General features: G+C 43.9%; 1 long non-coding RNA gene across 1 annotated transcript in view; it reads left to right on the top strand.

The window, feature by feature from the left end:
- The first annotated feature begins 14320 nt into the window (after positions 1-14320).
- Positions 14321-14601, top strand: part of LOC105998379 — a 15900-nt gene continuing 15619 nt past the window's right edge. The window contains exon 1 of the long non-coding RNA XR_001175697.1: positions 14321-14454. This is a non-coding gene — a long non-coding RNA (uncharacterized LOC105998379). The remainder of the gene's footprint in view (positions 14455-14601) is intronic.

The following is a 14601-nucleotide window of genomic DNA, read 5'->3' on the forward strand; positions in this document are numbered from 1 at the left end:
GAGGAATCGAACCCAGGGTCTCAGGCATGCAAGGCAAGCGCTCTACCACTGTGCCACCTTCCCAGCCCCTTCAGCTAGCAGTTCTCTCCGTTACACATACTCTCTCTCTCTCATTCTCTCTCTCTCTCTCTCTCTCTCTCTCTCTCTCTCTCTATATATATATATATATATATATATATTCAGCTACAGAGAGAGAGATGGGTATCTACAGAGATGGGGGGGAGAGAGGGTGTGTGCCAGGCATGAACTCAGGGATTGGGCACTGCACTGCCACTAAGCTTCTTTTGCTCAAGGCTAACTACCACTTGAGTCTCAGCTCCACTTCCAACTTTTTTGGTGGTTTATTGGAGACAAGAGTCTCATGGACTTTCCTGCCTGAGCTGCTTTGAACTTCAATCCTCAGATCTCAGCCTTCTGAGTAGCTAGGATTAAGGCATGAGCCACCAGCTCCTGACAGTTTATAATATTTTTAGTTTATTGTCTTTGCTACAGTATAATACCATGAACTAGGAAATTTATAAAGATGCTTATTTCTTATAGTTTTGGGAGCTGGAAAGACCAAGAGCATGGCACAGGCATCTGCTGAGGGTCTTTTGCTGCATTATAAGATGTCAGAACTCCTCCTCCTCCTCCTCCTCCTCCCTCCTCCTCCCTCCTCATCTTTCTTCTTCTCTTTTTGGTCAGTAATGGGATTTGAACTCAGGGCTTAGGCACTGTCCCTGAGCTTTTGTGCTCAAGGCCAATACTCTACCACTTTGAGCCACAGCTCTACTTCCAGACTTTACTGCCTCACAGATTTTACTGCCCAGACTGGCTTCAAACTGGGATCCTCAGATCTTAGCCTCCTGAGTAACTAGGATTATTATCATGGATCCTGGCAGAAATAATAGTTTTAAAATAAAGTTCTCTTTCATATCTAAAATTATATACCAGGCATGAGCCACCAGTACAGGGTTTTCTTTCTCTTCTTATAAAACTATGAAGTTGGGACTGGGAATGTGGCTTAGTGATAGAGTGCTTGCCTAGCATGCATGAAGCCTCAGTATCATGTAAGCAGAAAAAGCAGGAAATGGCGCTATGGCTCAAGTGGTTGAGCACTAGCCTTGAGCATAAGAAGCTCAGGGACAGTACCCAGGCCCTGAGTTCAAGCTCCAAGGCTGGCAGAAAACAAAAACAACAACTAAGAAGTTATCATGAGAATCCACACAAATAGCCTCATCTAAACAAGGTCCCAAAGCCTCATCTTCAAATACCACTGTTACCAGAATGTGTTTCAATTAGGCCTCAGATCCTTGGTCTCTTGAACAAATGAACAAAACAAAGAACAATGAGAGCTGCACAGGTTTATTGAAGTGAAACTAGTAAAGTAGGAGTACACTCCAAGACATGGGAGCCAGTGGAACAGGAGAGCTCCAAGGCTCTGAGGAATGATGTTGGGGACAATTTAAAGCTGATTTAGGCTGACGGGAGGGGTCCTTCATGATAGACAATTTGAAGTGACCAGTGATGGTTATATAATAGTTTTTAGTTGCAGTGCTGGGGCTTGAACTTAGGACCTCATATTCTTGCTTAGCTTTTCTGTTCAAGGTTGATGCTCTACTTTAACTGTACATGTCCATTTCCATAAGGCATTCTGTTATAATGGCATTAATGATATGTAGTACATAAACATAAAGCCTTAATTAGGAGTTTCTTCAGAAAGATCATTTAGGGACAGTCCCGCAGAACACTCCACATGTGCCCTTAAGGAGAATTCTATTTTGCTAAGCAAGAGTCTTGCCCTGGGAGATAATTAGAAGTACTTTTCTTTGGTGCCAGTATTCCATTAACCAGCAGTGCCTGGCTTCTCATTATTTTTTGCTAGTTATCAGGCAAGGAATTAGGAAGGGTTTTCCTGGGATCCTATTGGTGGTTATAGCAACCAAAAAAATCTTGTTTTAGCTTGCTTTACCATGAATACATGCATCTGAAGATAAAATTTCTAACCTTTCTGGGATGGGGAGTGAAACCACAGCACTTCAAATCAATATTATGACTTTTCCTGTAAAGTAGACTGCCTATATTTGCAGCCATCGAGACCAAATTTTTTTTCTTTTTCTTTGTTTTGTGCCAGTCCTGGGGCTTGAACTCAGGGCCTGAGTGCTGTCCTTGAGCTTTTTTGCCCAATGCTAGCACTCTACCATTTGAGTCACAGCTCCACTTCTGGGTTTTGGAGGGGGCAGATGTGGGTGATTAATTGGGGATAAACAGTCTCAGAGACTGTCCTGCCCAGCTGGCTTCCAACCTTGATCCTCATATGTCAGCCTCTTCCATAGCTAGTACTAGAAGTGTGAGTCACAGGTGCCTGTCTAGCCCCAAACCCATCCTTATACAAACTCAAGTTCTCTAGTTGGTCTTATCCATGGTAAAACGTATACAAAGCAACAGGAACCATTCCTTGGCGGTTTCCTGGGCTTTGGTGTTTTTATTATGAAATAATTTTTTCCTGGGCACATTTATAACTGTTTTGACATCATCTGGTGATCAACTAGAAGTACTGAATCTGAATGTTTACTCTGAACTTATGAATAAAGTACTTTATAATCAAAGGACAGATAATGTCCAAAACAAAACAAGCTTTTAGAAATGCTAGGATAAGAAAAAAGAAGTTATCAAAATAGAATACTTTCCTGCCAAAGTTAAGTTCATAAGAGTGGTCTTCCCGTCTAAAATCTCACTAACTTGCCTAGAAGAACTATGAGATCTGATTATGAGGCAATGTCCATAAACCTGTAATTGAATAGCCTATTATGTAGGCAGGATAAGACTATAACAGCAAGCTAGATGGTGGTGTTTGCATTTAGTCCTGGCTACTCAGGAGGCTGAGTCAGAATAATCATTTAAGGGCTGGGAAGGTGGCTCAGTGGTAGAGTGCTTGCCTTGCATGCATGAGGCCCTGAGTTCAATTCCTCAGCACCACATAAACAGAAAAAGCCGGAATTGGCACTGTGGCTCAGAGCTGAGGGACGGTACCCAGAGTTCAGGCCCCACGACTGACCAAAAAAGAAAAAATCATTTAAGCTGGAAGATTGGGAACAACACAGATGATATAGAGACCTTGCCATAAACTTTTTTTTTCTTACATAAGACTTCTAACAATAGAGGCAACAGGATGTGCTCTTGATAGCAATCAGGTCTTAAAACCTGACATGCAACATTGTTTGTTTTAGAACTGCTTAATCTAGACAGTGACTTCTTACTATATTTGGGAATGAGGGCTAGTTACAATCAGAACTATATTTTTTTAACTTACAGAAGTGGACGTTTATATATTTTGATATCTTTTATAGGGATAAACATCTGTATAGAATTTGTATAGGATAGCTCTTTTAAACCAATACTGATTCGTGAAAGTTCATTGGATTGCAAAAAGGAGTAGACTTGCTAGGTGCTAGTGGCTCACATCTGAAATCCTAGCTACTCAGAAGCCTGAGGTCTGAGGATTGCAATTTGAGGCCAGCCTGGACAGACAAATCCTGGAGACTCTTCAATTAATCAACAAAAACCCGAAATGGAGGTGTGGCTCAGCATGATAGAGTTTCAGCCAAGAGGGAGAGGGAATTCAAGTGAGATCACCAGGCCTTGACCAGCACAAAAATAAATTAATTAAATAAAAAAAACTTTTAATGAACTCCAGGAAATGGAGACAAGAGGTTTTTCTTCATTTCTGTTTTTGTTTTCTTTCCCTTTATCTCTTAGTAAGGGGGAGGCATAGAAATGGAGGAACAAAAGGTGAGCAAATGCAACAGCGGTACTCCCTAGACACTATGTTGAAAATTAACAACTTGTGGGTGAGAATGGGAGGGAGGACTGGGAGAGTGTAAGGAATGGAGTGGCATTGTCCAAAAAGAAATTTACACATTACTTGACTTACGTAACTGTAACCCCTTTGTACATCACTTTTATAATAACCATTTAAAAATGAATAAAAAATTTTTAAAAGTCTTTACAAACTTGGCCCAGGTTCTGGGTATGTTTCATCAATGTGTGCAAGGTCCAGGTACAATCCTAGGAAAACACAGATGCACATATGCACACACGTGCACGCACGCACACACACACACACACACTTATGTATATTACCCTACCAGAATTGCCTTTTCAGTAAGGCACAGGTTTTTGCTAGTTTTGGGTGGATATATGCTTTCATTTCTCTTGAGTATTTACCTAGAAATCAAATACTGGGTTCTATGTTTAACATTTTGAGGAATTGGCAAACTGCCAAAACAGCTTTTACATTCCCTATCCAGAAAAAATGACTGTTCCAATTTCTCCACATCTGAAGGTTTTGTTTATATATAAAATAAACACAGAGAAAATAACCATTTATAGCTATACAAAATGTCATTTGGGGGTGACTATACATTTTCTTTTTCATAAATGAAAACATGTGGCACCATCTCTGTCTCCAAATTTTGTAAGGTATCATGGTCCAGTTTAGGCAGGCTCCCTACAGGGAAAGAACACTGAAACAGACACCTTCGCCTAGTCAAGGCCTAGGAGACTACCAGAGTCCTATCTCTTCCCTAGTACCTCCCACAGCCACTCCTCTCTGGGGTAATTAATAGTCAGTTTGCTGTTAGGGCTTATCCCTAGGGGCAGGAAAAACTCCCAGCCAGTTTTAAGGGAGGTCAGTTCTAACTCAGGGCCAGTTCGAACCAGTTCCAAACTAAGGTACCTGCACAGTGTAACCCCCTTGAGTTATTAGCCTGATCTTCGTGCAACAAACCCATTCCTAAGATTCATATTTATCTGCCTGGACTGGCTTTGGGCCTGGATTCTCAGATCTCAGCCTCTTCTGTAACTAGGATTACAGGCCTAGCTACCTGCACTGGATTCTGTCAAACTCTCTGCTTTGCCAATTTACTGTGTGTGCCTTCATTCAGTTCTTTGTTGGAGATGCCAAGATCTGGAATCTTTACCTCTGAGACCACCCACAAGTAACACATTTAGACAATGTTATGGTTTGAATATACAATTATCCCTTGTGAGAAAAAGCAGGGTTTTTTTCTGTCAAACTAAAGTGTCTCTTCCCTGTATATTGATATTTTTGGGTATTGATATTTCCTGGAATTATTAGCTGTTTTGACTTCAATTGTACCTATTATTATCTGTACTGTTTGGGACCAACAGCCATGTGAGGAACATGAATCTTGGGCTGAAGGAGTTAAAAGAATAAATTGTAATTACTAAATGTGCTGCTTGAGACCAGCTAGCCAAGTCAAAAAGATAAATCTGTATCAAAGGAGCTAAAAGAATCAAACTATAGGGGCTGGGAACGTGGCTCTAGTGGTAGAGCACTAGCTTTGAGCACAGAAAGGCTCAGGGACAGTGCCCAGGCCCCAAGTTCAAGCCCTAGGACTGACAAAAAAAAAGAATCAAACTATAACTCCCAAGTGTGCTGCGTATTAGAAAGAGAAATCTTTGTCTGTTATTGCTTTCTTTTTGGCCAGTTGTGGAGCCTGAACTCTGGGCTTGGGCACCCTCAGCTCTTCAGCTCAAGCTTAGTGCTCTACTACTTGAGACACAGCACCACTTTCGGCTTTGTTCTATTTATGTGGTGCTGAGGAATCGAACCCAGGGCCTCATGCATGCAAGGCAAGCGCTCTACCACTGGGCCACCTTTCCAGCTCTCTTTATCAATTTTTATTGTTGTTGTTTTTTTTGGGGGGGGTCCGGTTGTGGGTCCTGACCTCTGAGCCTGGGCGCTGTCCCTCAGCTCTTCAGCTCAAGGCTAGCGCTCTACCACTTGAGCCACAGGGCCACTTCCGGCTTTTTTCATTTTGCTTATGTGGTGCTGAGGAATTGAACCCAGTGCCTCAGGCATGCAAGGCAAGCACTCTACCACTAAGCCAACTTTCCAGCTCTCTTTATCCATTTTTAAAAGGAATAAAACCCCCTTTAGAGTGGGACCGTTCCACTGACCTCATCAACCTCCTTCAACTGTCTCTGCCAGCCACCCATCCCCAACCACATTCCTAACCAGCTGTGATGGGGAAAAAAAGGAAAAACAAATTAAAGAATAGCCCCATTTCTAATCTTGGCAATCAATTATACTTAGAATGTAAGCCTAACTCCTTGACAAGGAGGAGGGACAGTTTGAACTAGAATCAAAACCTAACTGCCCTGCCCAGTGTGCCTGCCTAGCTCTGAGTAGAGTAATAGTATTGCACAAAAATAAATTGCCTTGATGAAATTGCCTATATATATCTCCCATGTATCTGTTCATTTTAGGACACCAAAGAGTCAGTGTGCACTTCTAACACCCCTAATACTCATCATATATTAAAGCTAGGCACCAGTAGTTCACACTTGTAATCCTACCTTATTCAGGTGGCTAAGCTCTCAAGATCTAAGTTCAAAGCCAGCCCAGGCAGATGAATCTGGGACATATTTTCAATAAACTTGCAAAATGCCAGAAGCACAGGTATAGCTCAAGTGATATTGAGCCAACCTGAGCAGAAATACACCTAACCCTGAGGTCAAGCTCTAGTAACAGCACACAAACACATACCAAAACCCCTCACGTACTGAGGCTGGGTCCTCAATCAAGCAGTGTCCAAAGATGTGGCTTTAAGAGGTGATTGATCATAAGACTTTCTTTAACAATACCAATTAAGAGGGCTAGTAGGACCAGTAGGAGGAAGTAGGTCTGGAGGAGAATGGCCTCGGAGGGACATAATTTGTCCCTGCTGTGTCTCTGTGAGGGAGAAACAAAAAATGGGAAGAGGAAGTGGAGTTGTGGCTCAAAGTGGTAGAGCTTTATCCTTGGGCAGAAAAGCTCAGGGACAGCACCTAGGCACTGAGTTCAATCTCCAAGACTGACAAAAAAAAAGAGGCAGGGGTGGGGTGGGGAGGGTGGGGAGAAATGGGGCTTGGGCTAGGATGTAGCTTAGTGACAATGCACAGCTCTGTAGCAAGTACCAAAAATGAAATGAATATATATATATAGAGAGAGAGAGAGAAAGAGAGAGAGAGAGAGATCACACACACACTACATATATATATGTATATTACATACACTCACGCACATGCACACACACAGTTTTAAAAAATGGGAAGACTAGGCATACAAGGAAACAGAGACAGTGGCCTGGCAGAGACTAAACCTTTTCCTCTTCCTGAAAACCCTTGAAAAACAAGACTGAGACCCGGTGGTGACAACGCCCCTAAAGCCCTCGGAAACTGGGATAATGACTCCAAAGAAAGAAAAGCCCCTGCCCATGCAATTGTAACCCCTCTGTACAGTATGTTCACAAATAAAATAAAATAAAATTTAAAAAAAAGTTAAAAAAAACTTTACAGAAATCCTCAAAAAAGAAAGAAAGAAAGAAAGAAAAGCCCCTGACAACACTGGAGCATACCCTTGCCCTTCCCCTTGATGTGAGATGGTCAGTGACCCAACAAGATGCCAGAACAGCTGAGACTGGACCAAAAGCTATAAAAGAGGGACCCCCTGAGCCTAACAATGGAATCTCAATTTCTGGACCCCACTTCATCTGATACCAAGAAGTCTGTAATTTCCTACTCCTCTTCCCCTGGGAAGCAGGTGAACAAGACCTCATATGGCATATGGTGGCCTTCCCAGGCAGGAGTACAGTTTGGGAACTTATACTAACCCACCAACAGCTAAGAGGATTTTCTCAGCTTCCCTGGTACCTTCTATTTACTTTCAAATAAACTTTGCGTGTGCTCCCACTTTTCCTGCCTTGTACTTCTTCGTTAGGTGGAGAAAAGAAAAGGACACAAGATCCTTAAATGATACCATCGGTCTCTTTCTTTGCCTTCCATCCTCCTCTCCCTGTCTGTCTCTTCTTCCTCCCTGCCCTCTGCCCCCATAACATTCTGCCTTGCCTCAGGCCTAAAGCAATGGATCCAGCTGAAATCTTGAGGCAGAATAAATCTTTCCTCATTTCAGTTGCTTTTCTCAGGTATTTTGTCACCATGACAAAAAAATAGCACAGGTTAAAAGAGCAGAATGCCATAGATTCAATGGTTTATATGCAACATAAATTTCTCATTGGGCTAGGGGCTGGGAAATCCAAGGTCAAGGTGCTGGTTATTTTCTATGATGAGGTCTCCTTTTCCTGCCTCAAAGATAGTCATCTTTGTGTTAGGTACTCCTACATGGCAAAAGTGGTGTCATTTGAGGGTGACTATCCATTGTTTTTCATAAATGAAAACATGTCTGGCAGGTTTCCTGGTATGCCAGTGCCTCTTAATTTTTTTTTTTCTGCCAGCTCTAAAGCTTGAGCTAATAGCCTTGAGCTCTTTTCTTCAAGGTTAGTGCTCTACCAGTTGAGCCATAGCTCCACTTTTTGTGGTTAATTGGAGATAAGAGGCTCTCAGACTTTTCTTGCCCAGGCTGGCTTCAAACCGCAATCCTTAGCCTCCTGAGTAGCTAGGATTACAGGTGTGAGCCTGTAATTCTGGGCTCTAATCCCAGGGCCTCTTTAACGGGCACTAATCCCTTACATTAGGTCATCCCCTGATGACCTAAGCATCGCCTAAAGGCCCCATTTCAAATATTGTCATATTAGGAAATGGATTTTAACGTATAAATTTAGGAGAGACAGAAATATTTAGCCTAGGAAGATTACAGTATCTTTTGGGTTATGATAGGGTCCAGTAAGATCTACAAGGGTGAGATACAATTTTTTTTTCTTTTTTGTCAGTCCTGGGGCTTGAACTCTGGACCTGCATGCTCTCCCTCAGATCTTCAGCTCAAGGCTAGTACTTTACCACTTGAGCCACAGTGCCACTTCTGGTTTTCTAGTGGTTTATTGGAGATAAGAGTTCCACAGACTTTCTTACACCAGTTGACTTTGAAGTGCGATCCTTAGATCTCAGCCTCCTGAGTAGCTATGATTACAGTATGAGCCACTGGTGCCGGGCATAGTGGGATATAATTTTACCAAAATCCAAGTAGGCCAATCAGACATTTGGTTTCTATTTAGACTTGCTTGAGGATATCACTTACTCTTCTTTACTTATTCATTTCCATAAATATTATTTTATATGATCAGAGGCACATAGACATTGTACCTTTGTGTTCTTCACCTAAGGGTGTCCTCCTTTGGCTTTTAGTTGCCTGAGTTTAATTCATTTTCTTGGGCTTAGGAAGTGCAGTTCTCTCTACTTTGAGAGAACTTACTGAACTCAAGCTCTTGTTTTGTTTTCCCTGCCTCCATGGGCTAGTGTTCTAGGGCTTGTGCCACAGTTCCACTACCTCCTTTTTCTGGTTAATTGGAGATAACTGTCTCAGATTTGTCTTCTAAAGCGTGCATATAACCAGCTTCATCAGACTTAGCCTCTTCAATAATTAGGATTACTGGTGTGAGCCACCAGTACCTGGCAGAACTTTCTCTGTCTCTCTGTCTTTCTCTCTGTCTCTGTCTCTCTGTCTCTCTCTGTTTCTCTCTGTCTCTGTCTCTGTCTGTCTCTCTCTCTCTTATTAAAGTCTAATTAGTATCTGTATTCAGATCGGGAAACCTAGGGCTGGGAATGTGGCTTAGTGGTAGAGCGCTTGCCTAGCATGCATGAAGCCCTGGGTTTGATTTGAGCCACAATGGTAGAATGCTAGCCTTGAGCAAAAAGAAGCTCAGGGATAGTGCCCAGGCCCTGTGTTCAAGCCTTAGGACTGGCAGAAAAAAAATGCCCACAAAAAACAGATTGGGAAATCTGTTTCCTTTATGGGTTTTAGGAGCCCTATTCCTGTTAAGAAGGTGATTGGTCTTCCCAGGAAGGAGACTAGCATCTTGGGCCTGAGTGTCTGGATGGCCACTTAACAACAACCTTGTATCTGAGCAAGTTTTCTCTCATTTCCTTGATTCCTGCTTTCAGGTTGCCCTCCTAATCCAACTTTAACTCTTGGGAACCATCTGATAGTGTAAAGACCCCCTGCTACTGGGCTCCTTTGCAGCCTCAATATCAGCTTTCCTGGAGCCTATATTTGTGTGTGTGTGTGTGTGTGTGTGTGTGTGTGTGTGTGTGTGTGTGTACCTGTCCTGGGACTTGAACTCGGCCTGGGCACTGGTCTTGAGCTTTTTTATTCAAGGCTCGTACTCTACCACTTGAGTCACACAGCTCCACTTGAAGTTTTTTTGGTAGTTAATTGAAGATAAGAGCATCACAGATGGGGCTGGGAAGGTGGCTCAGTAGTAGAGCGCTTGCCTTGCATGCCTGAGGCCCTGGGTTTGATTCTTCAGCACCACATAAGCAAAAAGAAAAAAGCCAGAAGTGGTGCTGTGGCTCAAGTGGTAGAGCGCTAGCCTTGAGCTGAAGAGCTGAGGGACAGCGCCCAGGCCCAGAGTTTAGGCCCCACGACCAGATCCAAAAAAAAAAAAAAAGAGTATCACAGACTTTTTTGGGGTGGCTAGCTGTGAACACTGATCTGTAGATTTCAACCTCCTGAGTAGCTAGAATTATAGACATGAGTTACTGAAGCTCAACCAAGGGATTTCCACACACACCCCCTCCCCCCCTAGTATTGAGCCTTGAACTCAGGGTCCCAAGTTTTCGCTTGACTTTTTCTGATCAAAGCTGGTATCACTTGAGCCACACTGCCACTTCCTAGTTTTTGTTGATTAAGTCTCACAGACTTTTCTGCACAGGCTGGCTTTGAACGGAGATCTCAGTCTCCTGAGTAGCTAGGATAACAAGGGTAAACCCACTGGTGCCTGGTTTATCTGTTATTAAAATACATGATGTAGGCAGCTGTGTAAAAAATATAGCAGATCTTTCTTTAGATGATGCAAACTTACTCATGGGCTCTTATTCCTATTGTAGAGGAGGCCAAACTTCAACTTGCTAGTGAAAGTTACCTGAGTCTCTCCTGGTCTAAAACTTCCATTGGATAAAAGACTGGGTAGCAATTCAAGGTTGCAGTTCTATTAGATCCCTTCCCCCCTTTCCCACTTTGACTTCTGCCACCTATGGGTGGCAGTGGCAAGTTGGGCGTGTATGTGTGTGTGCGTGGGAGGGGGGTATTATGGACTGTTACATCTGTAGGCAGGGTTGTGAGCTGCAATTTAGGTTTTCACTGGCCTCTGTTGGTATATGCTTGCTCTCTCCTGGTCATCGCTGCCTTCATCTGTGGATGGTTGGCCGTTCAGGATGTGTTGCTTGAATGATGTCTAAGAGTCTGAAGTTTCCTCTCTTATGCTCTTTTCTATCCCTGCTCCTCTTACCAACTTATTTAAGAGCACTTCAGCTCTGCAGGCATCCTCAGTTCAGCCAGCATCCTCAGCTGTGCTTATCTTGATGTTTTAACCATATTTCTATCCCTTCCCTGCCTATCAGTCCACATTATGTAGTCTCTCTGCTTTAGGATCAATTGGACCTGATACAGTGTCCATTGGCCCAGCTATGGGTCTCGATCATGCTTCCTGTATGTCTGGCAGGAGAGTGAAGAGCAATCTGGATTTCCAGCATACTATCTGCCAGTGGTGGAAACCAGTAACATTATCTCAGACTCATTTCATATACCGCTGTCTGCTTAGTGTAGGGCATCTCCCAGAATGGAGAGGCCTTCCAAACCAGGCCAGGGGAAGTTTTACTTGTAGCTTCCTGGGCAGTTAGACATATTCCTATGTCCTTGCCTCAGAGTTAGATCCCAAGAGTGAAGAAACACAACGCACTCATCCTAACCTCTTACCTAATCGCATTTCACAGCCCTGACTGGGCTTCCAGTGATCCTCCCTTTAGCCTACCAGGTAGCTAGGACTACAGGCCTGCACCACTACATCTGTAAAACGTACCTATCAGCACAGAGGTATGCACAGATGGCACACATGCACAAATCACACTTATTATTGTTATTACTGTGGAAGCTCATGTACAACGGGAAAATGAAGTCTTCCACACTGGGTTGGAAGTGGAATTCAAATCTTTTTTAATTTTTATTGTTATAATAAAGGTGATTTACAGAGGGGTTACAGTTACGTACAATTCTTTTTGGACAATTGGAATTCAAATCTTTTTTTTCCTCTTGCCAGTCTTTGGGCTTGAACTCAGGGCCTGGCACTGTCCCTGAGCTTCTTTTGCTCAAGGCTAGCTCTCTACCACTTGAGCCACAGCACCACTTCCAGCTTTTTCTGTTTATATGGTACTGAGGAATCAAACCCAGGGCTTCATGCATGATAGGCAAACACTACGACTAAGCCACATTTCTAGCCCTCAAACCTTTTTTTTTTTAACTCAAGGCTTAACTTCTATTTTTTGGGGGGGAGGGGTCTGGTCATGGGGCCTGAACTCTGGGCCTGGGCACTGTCCCTCAGCTCTTCAGCTAAAGGCTAGTGCACTACCACTTGAGCCATAGTACCACTTCCGGCTTTTTTTCTTCTGCTTATGTGGTGCTGAGGAATCGAACCCAGGGCCTCATGCATGCAAGGCAAGCGCTCTACCACTGAGCCACCTTCCCAGCTCTTAACTTCTATTTTTGATCAAGATAAGTAACAGGGATTAGATTTGTCATCTTCCAGAGATAATACAATTCAAGATTCTTAAAACAAGACTAGGTAGATGAGGAACAAAAGATGGTGATCCCTGAACAAAATGAGAAACAAAAGTGAGCCCTAGGATTGCCTCAGCTAGCTACCCTGAGGGTACCTTCAGGCTACATTGTGGAAGGTTTGGGGCAGGGCAGGCTGAGCCCAGGAACCCTCAACTTCCTAAGTTGAGGAAATACAACTAGAAGTGTATGAAAAACAAGGCAAACAGGACACCCAATACAAAGAAGGGACCTACAGGCTGCCTCCAGTTTTCATGAGAATACTTAAAGCATGCAGGTTGAGGGGAGTTCTCTAAAGAATCATAATTACTCAACACTTATGTAACACCAGAACAATATATTCTCACAAGCCAGCAGAAAATTTTGTAACACATGGAACACCCATTCTTCACCATGTCTTGCCTCAATAATGGAGTGAATTAACTGAGGCAATATGCTTCTCAAGTCCTAAAAAATTCTGAATTGAAAGCCCTGAAGAAGTACAACTGTTTACACATAACTCAAGCATCTCAGAACAAAGATCATGAATATTTATAGAAGCAATGTATAATTCACAAGTCCTAGCATACCATCAAATAAGGCACCCAATAGCAAAGAGACTGGAAGCAAAGAAATTTAAATCTATATGTCATTCATGTATATAGATCCAAATCTTACTGAAACAAGAATATTCATAGATGTGGATCACATTAATGGCACAATATACCAAGTCATGTGGGTTTTTTTTGTTGTTGTTGTTGTTTGTTTTGTCGGTCATGGGACTTGAACTCTGGGCCTGGGCACTATCTCTGAGCTCTTCAGCTCAAGGCTAGCACTCTACCACTAGAGCCACCACGCCATTTCTGCCACTTCTGTTTATGTGGTGCTGAGGAATCGAACCCAGGGCTTCATGCATGTGAGGCAAGCGCTCTACCACTGAGCCACCTTCCCAGCCTGGTTGTTTGTTTGTTTGTTTGTTTTTAATAATAGGATCTAATAATGGTTCAGAGTTTGGTCATTATTCAAAAAAAATCTTAAACTATTTTCTTTTATTTTTGTTAGCATGCTTTGAACTCAATTTCCTACTGTGGCTCTATACTGACTTCTCTACAGCTGTTCTGCTCTAACCACTTACAGCTACTTACTTCAGTTACTTTGTTTTTTTGTGGGTCCTGGGGCCTGAACTCTGCGCCTCAGCTCTTCAGCTCAAGGTTAACGCCCTACCACTTGAGCCACAGCGCCACTTCTGGCTTTATCTGGTTATGTGATGCTGAGGAATCAAACCCAGGGCTTTATGCATGCCAGGCAAGGATTCTACCAGAGCCACCTTTCCAGCCTCACTTCAGTTAATTTAAGAGAGTGTGACTGAAGAAGTCACAAGAGCTCCCCAGTGTGAAAGCCAGTAAGGGGAAAAAATTACTCTTTAAGGATCCAAAGCCTATCAATATGGACCTTGGTTTTATAGGCGGTGTTGGGAATAGAACCCAGAGCATCGTACCTGTTGGGCAAGCACACTACAACTGAGCTACATCCCCATCCCTGCGAAACAAAATGAAATGATATAAACTACAAATGTGGAAATTCAAATCTTACAGGCAAGAAAACAACAGGTGACAAACAGATTATCCTGGAGTAGCTAGGGCCAGGGCCGTGACCACGCCCACCGACCCGCCCTCGCCACGCCCCCAGCAGGAGAGCCCCGCCTCCGGCTGCGCGCGCCCCTGTGGCTATAGCTCCCGCCCCCGCTGCTGACGTGCGGGGCGGAGCGGGTCGAGCGGGTTCCGTCGCGCCGTGCGCTTCCGCGGCTGCAGGGTCGTCGAGTCCTCGTGGTGGGGCGTCTCTGCGGGCTTGGCGCGCTCCCTCCTCCACCGGGACCCTCTCTCAGCACCTGGCGGGATCGCGGTGCAGCTGGAGAGTGGAGGGAGGTGAGTGTCGCCGGGAGCAGGAAGGACCGGGCGGGTACGCGCCCCGCTCTCCCGGGCTTTGTCTGCGCGGGGGCGGCGCGGGCACGTGCGCGCCCCTCCCCCATTGCGGGCCGCGCGGAGCGAGCGGGGCCGGGAGGGGAGGGAGGA

This window comes from Dipodomys ordii, unplaced genomic scaffold (assembly GCF_000151885.1).
Source record: "Dipodomys ordii isolate 6190 unplaced genomic scaffold, Dord_2.0 Scaffold162, whole genome shotgun sequence".
NCBI classification, from domain to species: Eukaryota; Metazoa; Chordata; class Mammalia; order Rodentia; family Heteromyidae; genus Dipodomys; species Dipodomys ordii.